This window comes from Lissotriton helveticus, chromosome 1_1, assembly GCF_964261635.1.
Source record: "Lissotriton helveticus chromosome 1_1, aLisHel1.1, whole genome shotgun sequence".
Lineage (NCBI taxonomy): Eukaryota > Metazoa > Chordata > Amphibia > Caudata > Salamandridae > Lissotriton > Lissotriton helveticus.
The window spans coordinates 79920292-79937183 of record NC_136057.1 but is presented as its reverse complement, the minus strand read 5'-3'; positions in this window follow the sequence as shown (position 1 = coordinate 79937183).

The window sequence follows — 16892 nt, the reverse complement described above, 5'->3', positions numbered from 1 at the left end:
TCTTTTTCCTTACTTAGTGTGTTCCCGGTTTACTATTATTCTTAGAAACACTAAATGTTTGCTCTTAACTTATTCTTGTATGGTTATATGATTTTTAGGTCGAGCCTGTCCCATTCCGCAGGAATGGATAGGATCGAATTCAAGTGCTCGATCGGCTAGTGAAACCACTGGCATTTCTTCACAGTGCATGTGAGGTCACGTGGCCACAAAGCGGGTCACGTGACCACACAAGCACGAGCATCTCCGTAATCCGCCTGCCCCCACCAGGCTCGCATTCCCGCCCCCTCACCAGGCCGCACATCTGCCTGCCACACTTCTCCTCCCCTAATTATGTGGCCGGCCGTACTTAGTTTCCTGGCCGCTTCCCGGCCGCTCTTGTTTTTAGCTCCCCTTACCATTTGCTCCTGCCTCCGAGAGCTTCAAAGGGATCTGCTTCACACTTCACGGCCGCCGTGACTCACATTTCTCCTTCTTTTGTGCCCAGCCCCCCTCCCAGCGCTGCCTTGTTTTTCATGCTCGAATCCTTCACCCTGCTTTGGCCTGTCTTTCGTTCTTGTTCTCTCCTGTCCTGTATCTCCCACCTTTATGTTTAATCCTTTCTGCCTCTTTCTCTGTCATACAGATTTACATGCACTTCCCAGAGCAATGGAGAAAGCCAAAGCACCCCTCCCCACGCCCCTTTATGTTTCTCTTACTCCACCTATCTCTCCTTCCTCTCGCTCGCTTTTTTCCCCTCCCTCCCCTTTCTTTCTTCCTTCCTTTCTTTCTTTCGTTCTTTCTTCCTTCCTTGCTTTCTTTCGTTCTTTCTTTCATTCTTCCCTTCTTTCTTTCATTCTTCCTTCCTGTGTTCGTTTCTTCCTTCATTTCTTTCTTCCTTTCTCTCTTCTTACTTTCTTTCTTCCTTTCTCTTTTTCTTTTTCTTTCATTCTCTCTTTCTTCCTTTCTCTCGTTTTCTTTCTTCCTTCCTGCCTTCCTTTTTTCTTTCTGTCTTCTTTCTTTCTTTCCCCCTTTATTTCTTTCTTTCTCTTCTTTCTTTCTTCCTTTCTCTTTTTCTTTTTCTTTCATTCTTTCTTTCTTCCTTTCTCTCGTTTTCTTTCTTCCTTTCTTTTTTATTTCTTTCCATCCTTCTTTCCTTCCTTCCTCTTTCTTTCTTTCTTTCTTTCTTTCCTTCTTTCTTTCTTTCTTTCTTTCCTTCTTTCTTTCTTTCTTTCTTTCCTCTTACCCCCCTATCTCCCCCTCTGCTTCTTTCTCTCCACCTTTCCCTTCCTGTGTCTCTTTCACCTCCTCTCTCTACCCCCCCTCCCGCACACACACATTTCCATCCACTGAACAGTCAATTCCCCATTTCTCACAGATTGAGGCTGCAATCATTTCATTATAAAGCGCAAAATGTCTAATTATCTTGGTGATTGCGAGGGGGAAAAACCGAGAAAGCACATAATATTGAAATGAATAGTTCAGATTCTTGAATACGGAAATAACTTGATTAGTGCTGGGGGTCCGGTGTGCGTTGTCTGGCAGAGAACGAAAGACCCACAAGCGAGACCTATTGGCAATGCCAATGCTTGTTGTTATACTGATTATCGACTGTCTTTTAACTGTAAGCCTAATGCTCTTAGAAGATGAATTCTAGATAAAAATCTTAAAACTGCCCAGTTGTCCGTGGTCATTTTACGAAAAGTATCAAAGGTTTATGAAGTTGGGTTGGTATTTGAATGTTTCTTGCCTTTCCTTCACAGCTAGCTCCCTGATCCATTGTGGTCATAGGTACCCGTAATGGTGGATGGTAAGTCAGGTACACTGAGAACAATCGAAAGGACTCATGGTTATTGGTAGTAGATTGTAAGGTCATCTGATTAATGTATATGGTGAATTGAAGTATATGGGCCCGAAACCTAAGTGGTGAAATTATTGGTCGGATGACCTGCGATCTCTATCATGAGCCCCCCTTTTTCCCTGTTCCTACCCTACATATTTTTGCTGTGCCTAACATTGCACTACCCTTTACGCGAGTTTATTTAGCCTTATGCCTTTGGTGATGAGTTATGTATTCACACTTTTGAGCCTTGTGCCATTATGCTATTATAAGTTGTGATAAGTATATCCTGTTTCATTCTTGATATTTACACAGGTTAGGGTAACCCTGTAATTTACACAGATGAGTGTATCCGTTCCGTTTGTGTTGTTTTCACGGGTGAGGGTATTCCTGTAATTTACACAGATGAGTCTATTCTGTATTATTCTTGTTGTTTACATGGGTGAGGACATTCCTGTAATTATCACGGGTGAGTGTATCCCATTACTTGCAATTTACATGGATGAGTGTCGGTATTATTCTTGTTGTTTACCTTCAATGGTGCTCCTACGCAACATCAATGCATCATGCCGGTTTCCTGTCAACCTTCGTGGCTTTTCAGAGAAAGTTCTTTGTTTTGAGAAACACTGCAATTTACTCATCATCCCGACTTTGGACATTACATTGGTATGATTTCAGAGTGAAATTTCGAAGTATGACTGCCGGAAATTATTTCAGTTCAGCTTATGCAACACTTTTGCTTATTTTAAACAACTGAATGGGAAGCTTATCAGTCAAGTGGGAGAGTTCGCTCACGGAAAAAAAAGAATGTTTTCTTACAATTGTGATATGTAAATGTTTAAGTTTTATCATTTAATATACTTTATATGTTTTATACAGTAATTTAAACAATGCTATGACATGTTGGCTATAGGAAGTGTACTACGGTATTTATTGCAAGTCATGTGTTATATACACTGAGTTTTACACTACTCTATATTTTTCTCATGCTGTGAGTGGGTGTTTAGCTTATATGGTATGTTTTAGATTTGGCCGATCTAGACATTTTAGGGGTACTTAGTTTTATCTTTTAGGGTAGGAGTGTATAGGAGCAGATCTCCATACACGTGTTCTTCCCTTCAGTGTAGGTGTGAGCACACCTTTTCACTGTTCCTACCCTACATATTTTTGCTGTGCCTAACATTGCACCACCCTTTAAGCGAGTTTACTTAGCCTTATGCCTTTGGTGATGAGTTATGTATTCACACTTTTGAGCCTTTGTGCCATTATGCTATTATAAGTTGTGATAAGTGCATCCCGTTTCATTCTTGATATTTACACGGGTTAGGGTAACCCTGTAATTTACACAGATGAGTGTATCCCGTTCCGTTTGTGTTGTTTTCATGGGTGAGGGTATTCCTGTAATTTACACAGATGAGTCTATTCTGTATTCTTCTTGTTGTTTACATGGGTGAGGACATTCCTGTAATTATCACGGGTGAGTGTATCCCATTACTTGCAATTTACACGGATGAGTGTCTGTATTATTCTTGTTGTTTACATGGGTGAGGACATTCCTGTAATTATCACGAGTGAGTGTATCCCATTACTTGTTATTTACACCGTTTAATTCCTGTTCTTGAGCTATGAGTTATAAGTTATGTATTCATACCTTTGAGCCTTTGTGCAATTATCAATTATATATTATGTTTTTGTGCCTGGTGCGATGGGCGATTTGCCTTACATTGGGTTGTCTATCCCATATAGTTGGGTGTTTTACCATCTCAGCTTTAATCTCTTCCTATTAAAAATAGTCCCTTAAAAAAGAAAGGCTCAATAATTAACCTCCTTTTTAGGAAAGTAAATAAGCTAACCAGGCTGCAACTTACAAATTTCTCTCCAGCTAGGAAGGCCAAAATTTCCACCCTGAAGGAAAGACAAACAAGCATTTGCAATGCAATAGGTCTTGCAGTAGGAAAGTTTGAGCTATTGGTACTGTAAATGGCAATATTTCTATGTATGTTTTTAGTTTTGGAAATAGGTAAGTTTCCCTCAATGAAACATTATCACCCTCACAATACAACCACCAACACGTAAATCCATTATCTCCTTCCACCACCATGCTTCCATTTCTCGCAGTACTGTTAAACCAATCAATAGCCCCACACTAGCATCCCAAAGGGTTTGCACTACACTACTATGTAATAGTGTCTCTGCAATTTGCACGCATGCATAAAACATTTGATTAATGGCACAAAAAAAGACGGAGACCTATTGCCATTGTCCGTACTTGTTCATTTAGACATTCATTGAGATAAGGGAAGTAACTCACGGCAAGGCTCTACTACTTAATAATGGGTTTCGTGCCTACGGTCTTTACAGACGAAGCTGACACTGAACAGGTAATTTTTGCATCCCGAGGTAGAAAGGGAATTTGATTAGCTCACTATCATTAGCGCTTGTAAATTAATGACATATAGCAAGTGTTTTTATAGCTGAAATCTTGTTAAAATAAAAAAATAAAGGGGAAAATATTTTGGCACGGCTTTTCTTAGACTTTGACGGTTGCTGTTTTTCAAATATATGAATCTATTTTCCGATATTTATAGGCTTGTGTGAGAAAGGGGTCCTTACACAGGTTTGCCCAACTTGCGGTGAGGACTGCTTGCAGAGGTGTTAATAACGCTTCACTGTGGGAGAGAACAGTGCGTTCAACGAGGCATAAGGAGCATGGAGCTCAGAGCCTTGTTTGGGCTCCACCGAGCTGAGGAGTATTGCTGCAAGGGAGACTACTGTATTGCTGTTGTGACTGGGTGTGAGGGCGGCATGCCTAGGCCTCGTGGCACACCGTGATACATCGAGGTACATTGCATATCTCGCCTGGCACGCCCAGCTCATCCCTGCTTGTCCTGGACTCAGACTTTGGTGTAGCATCGGCGGGGCGACTGAACCTACCTTAGCTTCCAGGCCTTCAGTGGCTCTTACTGGACTCCTCTGCCATCCCGCCCTCCTTCCAGCGGAGCGAGATGAACCAGGTGCAGCCAGGCATGGAGAGGAGGAAGGGTGAGACGAGATCAGGAAGGCGTGAGAGTGAGGCAGGGGACAAGCATTAGGTTGTTGTAACCCCTGTTTTTAGGTTTCGACTTTGGCGAGGGGCAAAGCCCCTCCCAGTCGAAATCTTTTGTTTTTAGTAGTGAGGTTCGGACCGCCTCTGCCTCTCATTGGCTAGCTCCATAAATGGAGGCTAGCCATTGGGAGGCAGAGGCTGTCAATCGCGCTTTCTCTTGAAAACGCGATTCGGGGGCGTTTCTGGTGCTTTTTTTAAGCCCCGCCCCTTTGTCCCGGGCCGCGCTGCGATTGGCTGCCGGCCCGGGACACCCCCGTGACGTCATTCCCGGGCCGCGCTGTGATTGGCTGCCGGCCGGGAAACCCCCGTGACGTCAGCCAATCACAGCACGGCCCGGGACCTGACTTGTTTTTTTTGGGGGGGACGGCGCGTTGTGATCATTTGTTCGTGGCTGACGAACATCCCTCTATCCTCTATCCCCTTCTCCTGGCATTGTCTGATTGTGTTCGTGAACTGTTTTCAAATCCAACCTCGGTTTCCGTTCCGTCCCCGCCCCCCCTCCTCCCGTTGACGGTGCGCCGTTCCCGGCCCCCCCTCGCCCCCCCTCCCGCTGTCCGTGAGTCTAACTGGGATATGCTCTTTTAAGGGAGGCTTTAGTTGTGTTAATAACCAGCAGATGTTAGCTGGAAGGGCGGGGTGTTCCGTGCTTGAAATATGACTTTAATCCCTACTTGTTTGTGTATGCAGCAGCAGTATTCGTTTGAGCCTCGACTTTGTGCACGAGAAACAATCCCAGCTGAGTTGGGCAGCCACTAGAGGGAGCCCTTGCCCTGACTGTTTTAGAGGCACTTGTAAAAGCCGCGGCCGTGCCAGAGGAGGGGACAAGATGCCTCGGGAAAAGGCGAGCCTGTCTGCACGCTGGCGTCGGAAAATCACGACACCTTGGGTGGAACTGGTCTTTGAAATGTAATTCGACTGCGTCATTGTATGTGCTGAAAACTGCAAGTACCAGACTGCCTCACGATGTGACGTAAAGCCCAGAGTTATCTGACATGTAAATAGCGCCAGGCTAGGCATCTAACGTGCACCGTCTGCAACGAGGAGATGTGTCCCTTATCTGGAAAATGCTTCTTACATTCTGGATCGCGTCTAACAGCAAAATATCACAAATAGCAGCTCCCCGGTTCAAATCTCCGGAATTCGCTTTGCCAGATACACACCGACTGCCTCAAATGTCCGTCTTCAACTCAAGCAGGACTCGTTTAACATCGCTATGGATGCGGTGGGACCCACCACCACCACCCGACGCCGTTACCCTCTTAAGGTGGAGTTCTTGTTTGGGTTTGAATGCAGGGGGTGGCAGGTACTTAGTGTGTGTCATGTGGGGGGTGTCAAGCATTCCTCCGCAAGCCTAGACTGAAGATTCCACAGTAAGGTTGGGCAGGGGTGTCCCCGAAATGGGTTGCTCGGTCCGGACCACGCAAATGGAGTGTACATTAACGGGTAGGGGGGCTGCTCTCGATGACGATAATGAGCACATTTATTATCGAGTATGACGGAAGCGGTGCAGTGTGCCATCATGCATATAGCGCTTAATGTACGGGTTCTAAACGCAGCACTAACAAGTGTATGTGTCACTGATCTCGATTGAGCACATTGTATCTACCTAAGAAGGGGCGGAGCATCGCCTTGGGGGTCCTAGCCTTTGATCTGCAGTTTGTACACAGACGTACTTTTAAGTCGAGAACTGCGCCTCCCACGGAGAATCGATATGTTTGCATACAGGAGCAGCTTGACACCACGGTAGGACAGAGGCAGAAAAATTGGACCGGGTCCCAGAATAAAAGTGGCCTCTATTAGCACGTAGTTTACAAAATTGGCTCACATTTGAAAATTCAGGGCAGTTTGGAACTTGTAAATACACGCTGCCCAGGTGTTTTGCAAGGTGTGGAAGACTGCATGTGTCTGTGCTTGCTGCAGGAAAGGTTGGTGGTAATAGGGAAACCCACATTAAAATTGAATCACAGACCATAAAACAAGCCCAAAAAGTGGCCCACACACTGTCATGTCAGATCAGCCCTCCGGCCGGATTCCCACACAGGCCTGCCCGACACTGTCTCACCTGAGTGTATTGTGTTCTAGGATGTGATAAGTGATACCTCCCTTGAGGCTTCAGGGACGGCGTGTCTCCTCTCTAGCATAAGAGCATGGCAATTGTGAAGATGGCATTCCGTCACGAGGAACTAAACCACCCCACATGGGGGCGGATGCACAGAGGCATAAAAGCAGCAGGGGTCTGATCGTGAACTACGTGTTATAAAGTCTCCGTGACCTCACAGGAGGTGGGGGCTCCTGGGATATCGGCGCAGACTCGTTAGCCCTGATTTCACCTGAGCCTCTCGGGTAGGCCGTTAGTCCAGAGCTCTGTCTTCCTGAACTCTCACGAGTCTCACTGCTTGGCAGAAAGATCCATGTCTCTTCCCTATTGGCACAGTCCGTCTAGATCGGTACACAGTCAGTCCTCCCTGACTAGTTACTATTGCCCAAACCTCAATGGATAGACGTCGGCAGGATGAAATGCTGAGTTGTGGTGCGGTTTGAGCCTGTCACTGCAGGTAGTTTACAGATTTCAACAGAGATCTTTCAGTTCACAATGTTTCTTCAAATACCATATTGACGTCTATGACTCGATTTTCTGCAGCGCGCACTGGAGAGGGGTAGGTAAGATAACTTAACTCTTCACGGCCAGAGCTGCTCTGCTGCTCGTATCTTTAGTCTGAAAGTGACTCCCCCCCCCACCCTGTATCACTTGAGGGAAGTGTTAACGCATGCCCGAAAGCATCAGAGCCTCGGTGCCAACGGGGCACACGTGTGTACACCACAAGGCAACTTCTTCATGAAATTGTGAAAATTAGCCATTTCAGAGCTGTGACGCTGTGCAATCCCGCATTGCAAGACATCCGAATTGCAAAGCACGCACCCCCTTTACAAAATAAAGATACGAGAAAATTGACCAGCTGTGCACAGCTGCCCAATGCCAAGGCATGTATTACTTTAAAATGTGTTAATGCAGTTGCTGAAAGCGCATGTACAAGCCAGGCGCTTTATCACCGAAGCCCGTTGCAATGCAAGACATGCAAGCTATTCTCCAGTGTTACAACTGTGCACATCTGGGGCGCCAGGCACTAGCTCCTAGGTGCTTTATCACCGAAGTACGTTGCAATGCAAGACCTGCAAGCTATTCTCCAGTGTTACAACTGTGCACATCTGGGGCGCCAGGCACTAGCTCCTAGGTTCTTTATCACCGAAGTACGTTGCAATGCAAGACGTGCAAGCTATTCTCCAGTGTTACAACTGTGCACATCTGGGGCGCCAGGCACTAGCTCCTAGGTGCTTTATCACCGAAGTACGTTGCAATGCAAGACGTGCAAGCTATTCTCCAGTGTTACAACTGTGCACATCTGGGGCGCCAGGCACTAGCTCCTAGGTGCTTTATCACCGAAGTACGTTGCAATGCAAGACGTGCAAGCTATTCTCCAGTGTTACAACTGTGCACATCTGGGGCGCCAGGCACTAGCTCCTAGGTGCTTTATCACCGAAGTACGTTGCAATGCAAGACGTGCAAGCTATTCTCCAGTGTTACAACTGTGCACATCTGGGGCGCCAGGCACTAGCTCCTAGGTGCTTTATCACCGAAGTACGTTGCAATGCAAGACGTGAAAGCTATTCTCCAGTGTTACAACTGTGCACATCTGGGGCGCCAGGCACTAGCTCCTAGGTGCTTTATCACCGAAGTACGTTGCAATGCAAGACGTGCAAGCTATTCTCCAGTGTTACAACTGTGCACATCTGGGGCGCCAGGCACTAGCTCCTAGGTGCTTTATCACCGAAGCCCGTTGCAATGCAAGACGTGCAAGCTATTCTCCAGTGTTACAACTGTGCACATCTGGGGCGCCAGGCACTAGCTCCTAGGTGCTTTATCACCGAAGTACGTTGCAATGCAAGACGTGCAAGCTATTCTCCAGTGTTACAACTGTGCACATCTGGGGCGCCAGGCACTAGCTCCTAGGTGCTTTATCACCGAAGCCCGTTGCAATGCAAGACATGCAAGCTATTCTCCAGTGTTACAACTGTGCACATCTGGGGCGCCAGGCACTAGCTCTTAGGTGCTTTATCACCGAAGTACGTTGCAATGCAAGACGTGCAAGCTATTCTCCAGTGTTACAACTGTGCACATCTGGGGCGCCAGGCACTAGCTTCTAGGCGCATTGTCACCGAAGCCCGTTGCAATGCAAGACATGCAAGCTATTCTCCAGTGTTACAACTGTGCACATCTGGGGCGCCAGGCACTAGCTCCTAGGTGCTTTATCAACGAAGTCCGTTGCAATGCAAGACGTGCAAGCCTTGCTCAAGTAGGAGCCTTTTCCTGCCAAATTAAATGGTTTACATCTGTGCACATCTGGGGAGCACAATCAGTGCAGGCCTCTGGGACACAAATGCACCCTGCACTCCGAAGCTGTGCGCGCGGCCGCACGCTGCACGTCCACCCGAGAGAAAGGTGAACTTTAAAAGGGAAACGTGTGAGAAGGGTACCTGCGCCTCGCGTTGGTCTCTCCGAGAAGGCGTAGTACACAACTGAGACAAGCCCTACCTCCCTTACCTTTTTACGTGTTGTCATATTTGTAGGCGCATATCACGCTTGCGTTCTTGTCCCAGAAAGCATTCATAGAGGCTAGATGGTGATGTTTATTTTCGTTATTTAAAAAAATGTACTTGTCAGCGATGACGTTTGGAAATAGGAGGGAATGGGTCTGATACTCTCCGTCATGTGCTTTATACAAACGTGTTTTATAAGTAACCTTGCCTGCGGGGCTTATGTGGTTTCTATTTGGTGGTGGCCATCATAAGGTCAGTCAAAATGTCTCGGGATGCTCATATAGGTTGATCGCTACAGAATCAGATCATATAAAAACTGACTGACCGAAGGTGACCATAGCTGGTGAAGCCATCAATCTGGTCTTATAATAAACTCGGTATCTTGAAGACATACTGGCACCACTGCCAAAATGAAAGATGCTGGCTGTGATAACATGGAAAGGGAACCCAGGGAAGTCCAATGCACAGCGCAAAAAAAATTACCATCTTGAAAATGTGGTTGTAACCCGCAAGTTCCGCCATGAAGAATATACATTTCTGCGATTGGCATGTTTGTGTAATAACGAAACTTGGTTTAAAAAATGTGTACTAAAATTAGTATTTACCGTTTTTTCTCAGATCTATAAACAAGCGCTCGTCAAAACAACCTCAATGTACTATTTAGTTAACAGTGGAGCATTGCAGCAGCGCAGCTACTGTAGAGAGACGGGAGTCCTATTTGTCCACTTCAGAGCCGGATGTGTAGTCTGTAATCTGAAAATTTAAATAGCAGAACAGCAAAGCAGTGTACTCATTTAGCTGCCCGCGCGCCGCGCTTCCTCTCAGAGCTGCAATTCGGGTCCGTATTTGTTTATATTAATTAAGTTAATTGGAAAGTGATGTGCTTCACATGTGGTGAATTGCGAAACATCCAGCCTGTGAATTGGAGCCTGCTGGCTCGTTTCCCAGTGATATCCGTTCATCCCTGGGTGCTGCAACCAGACTAGTCACGGGCCAATCATTTCTTTTTCTGGTACGTTGAGCAACAAAACATCCCTGGCAAAAACAGTACACCTTCTGGAAGCATCAAGGGAGGAATTAACCAGGAAAGTAGATGTATGCAAGTTTGGAGTATGAGTGTTCAGTGGAAAGGATTTTACTTTTTCAATAAACCAAACTTCCTCTATGTATGAAGGTTTTGCTTCTAGCAGAAATGCCAGGATGATACTAAATTATAGATATTTTATATCGGCTGTGGTATTCCTTTCTTCAACCCTTAGAAGGATGAATAGCGGCGTTGGCCCTACTGGGCCACGATTCTGTGCTCCGATATTGCACACTGACCTCCATAGCGCGCGCTCTCAACCCACTGAGCCTCTTGCTAGAAAATCGGGTCCCATCGTCTTTTTGCTGCTACAACCCGTTCTCCAGGGATTGTGCATGAGTTTGTGAAGCGTAATGAAAAATAAACGATAATCAGTTACTTGATAGACTCAAACTAATGTTTTATTCAAAGGCAGGGTGGAAAAATGAAATTAAATGACATGAAGTGAAATTTAACAAATGTGAACTTCTGACTGCAGTTAGTGATATTACGCGAACCTTTGGCTGATCAGCGATGCAGAGATAATATTGTGCACTGTACGTCTAGGGTCTTGCGAGACATTAAGCTATTGGCATTGTAAATGACAATGCCATTTATTTATCGGTTTTCAAAAACAACACATAAATGAAAAATTTGTCATTTACAATGCCAATAGCTCTAACTTTTACAAAGGCGAAACCGTTGCATTGTAAATGCTTGTTTTTTGTGGCGCGACTGAGGAATGGGCCGCGTTGAACTACAAACGTTACGTTGGTCACGTCATTTTGTAGTTCAAAGCGGCCCGCCTCTCATCGGCCGCGAATGAAAACAAGTGTGCCAACGCGGGACCAGCACCTGGCTCCTTCCCCCTCCTCCCAGCAAAACTAGCTCCGACAGCGAAACATGTATGCGGCCGGGGGGGGGGGGGGGCTCTTCTATGTATGCGGCGGGGGGGGGGCTCTTCTATGTATGCGGCGGCGGCGGCGGGGGGGGGGGCGGGGGTGTATGAGCGCTTCGATGTATGCGGCGGCGACGGGGGGGTGGGGGAGGCTCTGTATGTGTGTCTGTATGTGTGTGTGTAGGTGCGCTCCTGTGTGTGTGTGGCGGGGGGTGCCGGTGAGTGCGGGGAAGTAGGGGGGTGCGCGTGTGTGTGCCTTCCTGCCTGAGTGTGCATGTGTGTGTTCAGGGAATCTGTGCCAGGGGACGTGCACGGCGCCGTGCTGGGCGTGCGCGCCCACGAGGTCAAATCTCGGCCAGAAAAAGCTTGTGACAGTCTGCTGTCCACATTCCCCCAAAAGTAACTACATAAGTTGTCTCGCATAGACAGCAAAAGCTTCGCTTTTGCTTCGTCTAGCGAGACCTAAAAAGGCTCTGCATGAAAGAAAATAGAAGAAGAATGGACAGATACTGGGTAGACCTGCAAGAAGCCATTTAACGTAACATAACATACGCCTCCCTCTCCGAGTAGGGGTGGTAGTGGAGGTGACTCGGGCATTTGAGGGCAGGTTCACGGCTCTGAGTCTGAGAGGGCTTTCTTCGGTCAGCCAGGTCCAAGCCAATTCCAGGGTGTCAAAGAAATATGTATTATCCTGAAAGACAATGCGTAGCCAAGCCGGGATGAGCCATTTATATTGTAGGTTAAGAGTGCACAACTTTTGCTTGACTTCCATGTACAAACGTCTTTGGGTCTGGACCTCCCTTATGTAGTCTGGGAATATCATAATAGTATGGTTTTGGTAGGATAGGGTTTTCTGAATGCGGGCCTGTCGTAAGATTGAGTCACTGGCTCTGAAATTGAGGATCCTCGCAATGATGGGCCAGTGCAGGGCACCTGGAGGGGTTTGATGCCAGGGAGCTGTGGGCCCGTTGTACTGCAAACTAAGATGATAAAGCGTCTTTGGGCATCCATGAGGTGATCCATTGCTGAACAAAGGACTCCACAGGGCCTTGTTCTTAGCCCTCTGGAAATCCCACCAGGCGCAGATTGTTGCATCCAGATCTGTTCTCAGCCCGTTTATGTAGTTCCTTGGCTTCGGTTTGTAGTTGGGTCATCTGTTCTTTCAGTCTCTGGGCGTAGTCTTCAACCGAGGAGATGCGGGATTCAGTTTCAGTAATGCGGGCTGTCTCATTGCGGTGACCCAGTCGTGCTGTCGGAGCAGGACTTTATCCACCTGGACCTCCCCGATATTATTGCCAACCGAGGCCTGGGAGGCGCTAATGGCTTGCAGGATCGTATTAAGGTCGTATCCTACCGGAGCGGGCCTCTCGGCGGTCCCGGACAGGGGACTAGCATCGTTGCCAGTGTATTGGTCGATTTTGGTCTGCGTTGCAGAAGGTTTTGGACCGCAGTCTTTCCCCATGGTTCACGGAAAAGAAGGGCAGGCAATGGATATTGTTGAGGCTGCTTAGAGTCGGGCGGTCTTTACAGTGATTCCCGTGGTTGGTTTTGTCCAGACATCTTGTGGGTTCATGTGAGTCCTTGCTGGTCTTTCGGGCGGAGGGGGGATCCCGATATCGCCCAGGTGGGGCCGATTGGCGGTGCTGAGGTAGGTCCCAACGTCAGGCAGAGCGGGTTCCCACCGTCGATGCCTCAGAGCCACAATAAGGATGGGGGTAGGCAAGTCCTTGGGATATGGCCACTTCAGCCCGAAGTTTCACTAGATTCTCTGATACTTGAAGTGCAGGGCTGATTGGGTTGGCTGGGGAAAGACAAGGTCCTGGAAGAGCTCGTGCTAGGGGCTGCCGCCGTCGTCGTAGTGTGCATTTCTCTTCCGGGCTGAGCCTCCAGTGGCCGGGCCCGATGGGCATCGCCTGGGTGGTGGTGGGGGGGGAATTGGACCAATTTCACTCAATGTCGGGCCTTCCCCACTCAGCCCCCCATGCCTCCCCCACCGCCGGCAGTCAGAGCAGTCCAGATCAGTCTGGTGACAGCTGCACACCCGGCACAGGATGCTGTTGCTGGAAACCATGTGCTCCCAGGGCCAAGTCAGGGGTTCGCCCCCCAGTCTGCTCTGCTTGGTGACTGCTGCCTGTAGGATGCGGGAGTAAGGGTTAAGGTCCACAGCCTGTAGGGCGCAGAAGGGATGTACTCTGTTCCCCTCGGGCATCCAGAGTTGGGTTGGGGTTTTCCGGTTGGATTAATGGAGGAGATAGTGAGCATTAGCCAGGTGAGGACACCAGAATGAGGAATCTTGGGAGGTGGGGGGGGGGGGGCTCTGGCCCTGTTGCTCAATAGGGAAGGGAGGGGGGACAGAGGACCACAGCTGAATGAGCTAGCAGTCGATCTCCCTTACCTGGAGGCAGTCAGGTGTCATCCTGCGTCGCTGCACAATAGGATGACGAGGCTGACTCCTCTGGCGGTGTCGAAGCCCTTCAGGCCCAGGGCGTGTGCCCCCTCCCGGGAGGCCCCCCAGTCAAGGAAGAGGGGCTCCCAACAGGATCCGAGCTTCCCAGAGCAGGAGCCGGCAGCAGCCGAGGAGTCCCAAGGAGATTCGACGGTCTGAGGCCCCACTGCGCTACCACCGCAGCCGATCCTTGGCCTTCATTAGGTGCGGGTGGGTAAGTCTTCAGTCCCAATCTCCCTCAGGGTCTTCTCCGGCGCATGATCGGGCACCAAGGGCTTGGAGGCAGGTGGTCTATACGGATCCTCAGATGTGATCGCTCCAGTCGTGACAGGCTCCGGCCAGGAGGGCCCCTGCTCCGGAATGTGTGTAGGGCACCATCACTCACAAGTCCGTAAGAGAGGTGGCTCCGGGTGAGGGGCTCCTGCGTCGCACCAGGCCAGGACCAGGACACGGGCATCTCCGCGGGGCAGAGTGCGCTTCTGGGCCCACCTCGCGGGTCGGAGGACTTAATCGCTGTGTAGTTTTGTCCCAGGTACTCCCGGGGCCTCCGATTGCTGCTTATGTTTGATGCGGGGGCCTCAGGAATGTGTTGGGCCACATCTACATCGCTGTGAGGCGGAAGGGTGATCTCTGGCCTTTATGATTTGGTGTGGTGAGTGCCAGCTGCCATTTTGTCAAGGGTGCAGTCGGGAGGCCCGGGGCAGATCCGACTGCTGCACCTCGCGTTTCTTGGGTCTGCTCCATGCCAACATCCACTCCTGGCTGCGGTTAGATGGGTATCTCCGCTGGAAGGGGAGGACAGCAGCCGATGGTGGCGGATCCTCGGAGCGGATGACATAGGGGTCCGGAGCACTCTCAGAATGCGACCGCCATCTTGACGATCCGAGCCACACACTCCGAGAAATTTTGATCAAGAATAAATATCTTCAAAAAAAATAGTACAGTTTAATCTACTTACATTTATTTAGGGAGAGTTTTCTCCCAGTCTAATGGAACTGCCTTACATTGTCAATGAACTGAATTCAAAATAGTAACCATGCAAGTGCTATAAAAAAGTTGTATTCATCTACTGGGAGGCAACATTTTTCAGCCCTCTTGGAAATTTATCGAACAAAGATTATCCCTATTTTAATATATGGTTTAGAATATATTTCTATAAAATCTTTTGTTTTTTTTTTAAATCTCAAGGATGGAAAACTCTTACGTATGCTTACTACTACAAGTCAAGCCACTCCTGTTCACGTACTCCGACTGGAATTAGGGGTAGTGAGTGCATATACAAGAGCCTTGGCAAACCTTGTCAGGTGGGCTTATAACATATTGCATGCACCTGAAGATACGTTGAGAGCAATTATATGTCAAGAAACTTTAAGGCTGGGCCAGGAATAAATATATTTAAAGGACATTTAGAGATTGATTTGGAGCACTCCCAGTGCTCAAAGAATCTTTTTCTAAAGTTTTTTCAGAAAAAATCTACTTGGAGCTTGAGATATGAAATGGATAAACTTTATTGTCAACAGTTATCGCATTATAAGCGATCACTAGCCAGGGTGGAGTATAAAGAGATCCCAAAATATTTGAGTTTTACACTGGACCATAAGGTTAGGCGTTGCATCCTGATGCTAAGACTGAGGACATTACCACTAAAAGATATAACAAAAAATGGGGCAGTAATTTTGATAAAAACCAGCCAATGTGATTTGTGTAGAGGAGAAATCCAAGATTTGGTACATGTCCTATTTGTCTGTCCAAATAGCAGCTTGGCCGATGCCCGCAATCAATTCTTAAAACCGATTTGCACAAATTATAATATTTTTAGAACAATGGATCGGCCTGAGCTTATAAGACCCCCACCAGATGAATTTGTATGTCACAAAGTTTAATTAGTTGAAAGTGTTTCTCCCGCTATTTTAGAGATGTTTAAATTAAGAAGAATAATCTCTTTTGTATATAATGTATTTCGTGATATATCGTGGTACTATGGAATTGGAAATATGTATAAACTATTTTAACATATTCTGGATCTCGGAAGAGGTTTATACCAATTAAATTAAATTTAATTTCACTAACACTCCCTAAACTCTCCTGATATTGTCACACCTCTTATACGATCCCACTCCATTCCCCTTCATTATTAGCGCTGGCCGCTCTCATACCACTGCTGGCCTGGACAACCCCATGAGCCTCTGCAGTCTCTTTACACCTTTGACCCACTTGGGCTTTAAAACTTCATGTTTATGCTCTTAACTTCATTTCTCAAAGATGTTGTAAAAACCTTAACGTCCCCTAGGTCAGCAGAGCAGTCCCCGTTCACATTTCACATGCTTTCATCCATCTTGCATTTCCTAAGAGAAAATCGTTTTTTCAGATGATGTGTTTCTGTGTCTTTATTGTCATACAACATATGACTCTAATGTATTACAAATTGTGAGGTCGTCCCCCTCAGGTCTGGGTGAGCTCAGACTGTGGTTGGGTGTTTATGATGGGCACGATTGAGTCCGGAGACTGAAGGCTCTACAGGTTTCTCACAGTGCCTGCCAATGGCGCATTCAGACTGAATGCAAAGTTTGTGAATGTATAGGGTGGATGAGATCCATAACGGGATTGGTATTGTCTAATTTGTTTTGTTAGGTAGAAGTGTGTATGTTGACAATTTGGCTACTCGTAACTGCACTTGATCCACACACAAAGCCGCAGATTAGACTCCTTACATGGAATGTTAGAGGGTTGAATGACCGTAAGAGAATACGGAAGGCGATAGAATATCTCAAACGCTACAGTGTAGATGGAGCAATATTACAGGAGACGCACCAGGCCCCCAATCGTGATGAATTGACGCAACGTAGATTGCCAGGTCAATCAATCAATCAAAGTACTTTACTCAGCTTTTGTATAAAAAACATAAACGTCCAAGTTAGATTGTAGCGGACGGATCCCGTCCATGAATATCATTGAATAAATAGTTTT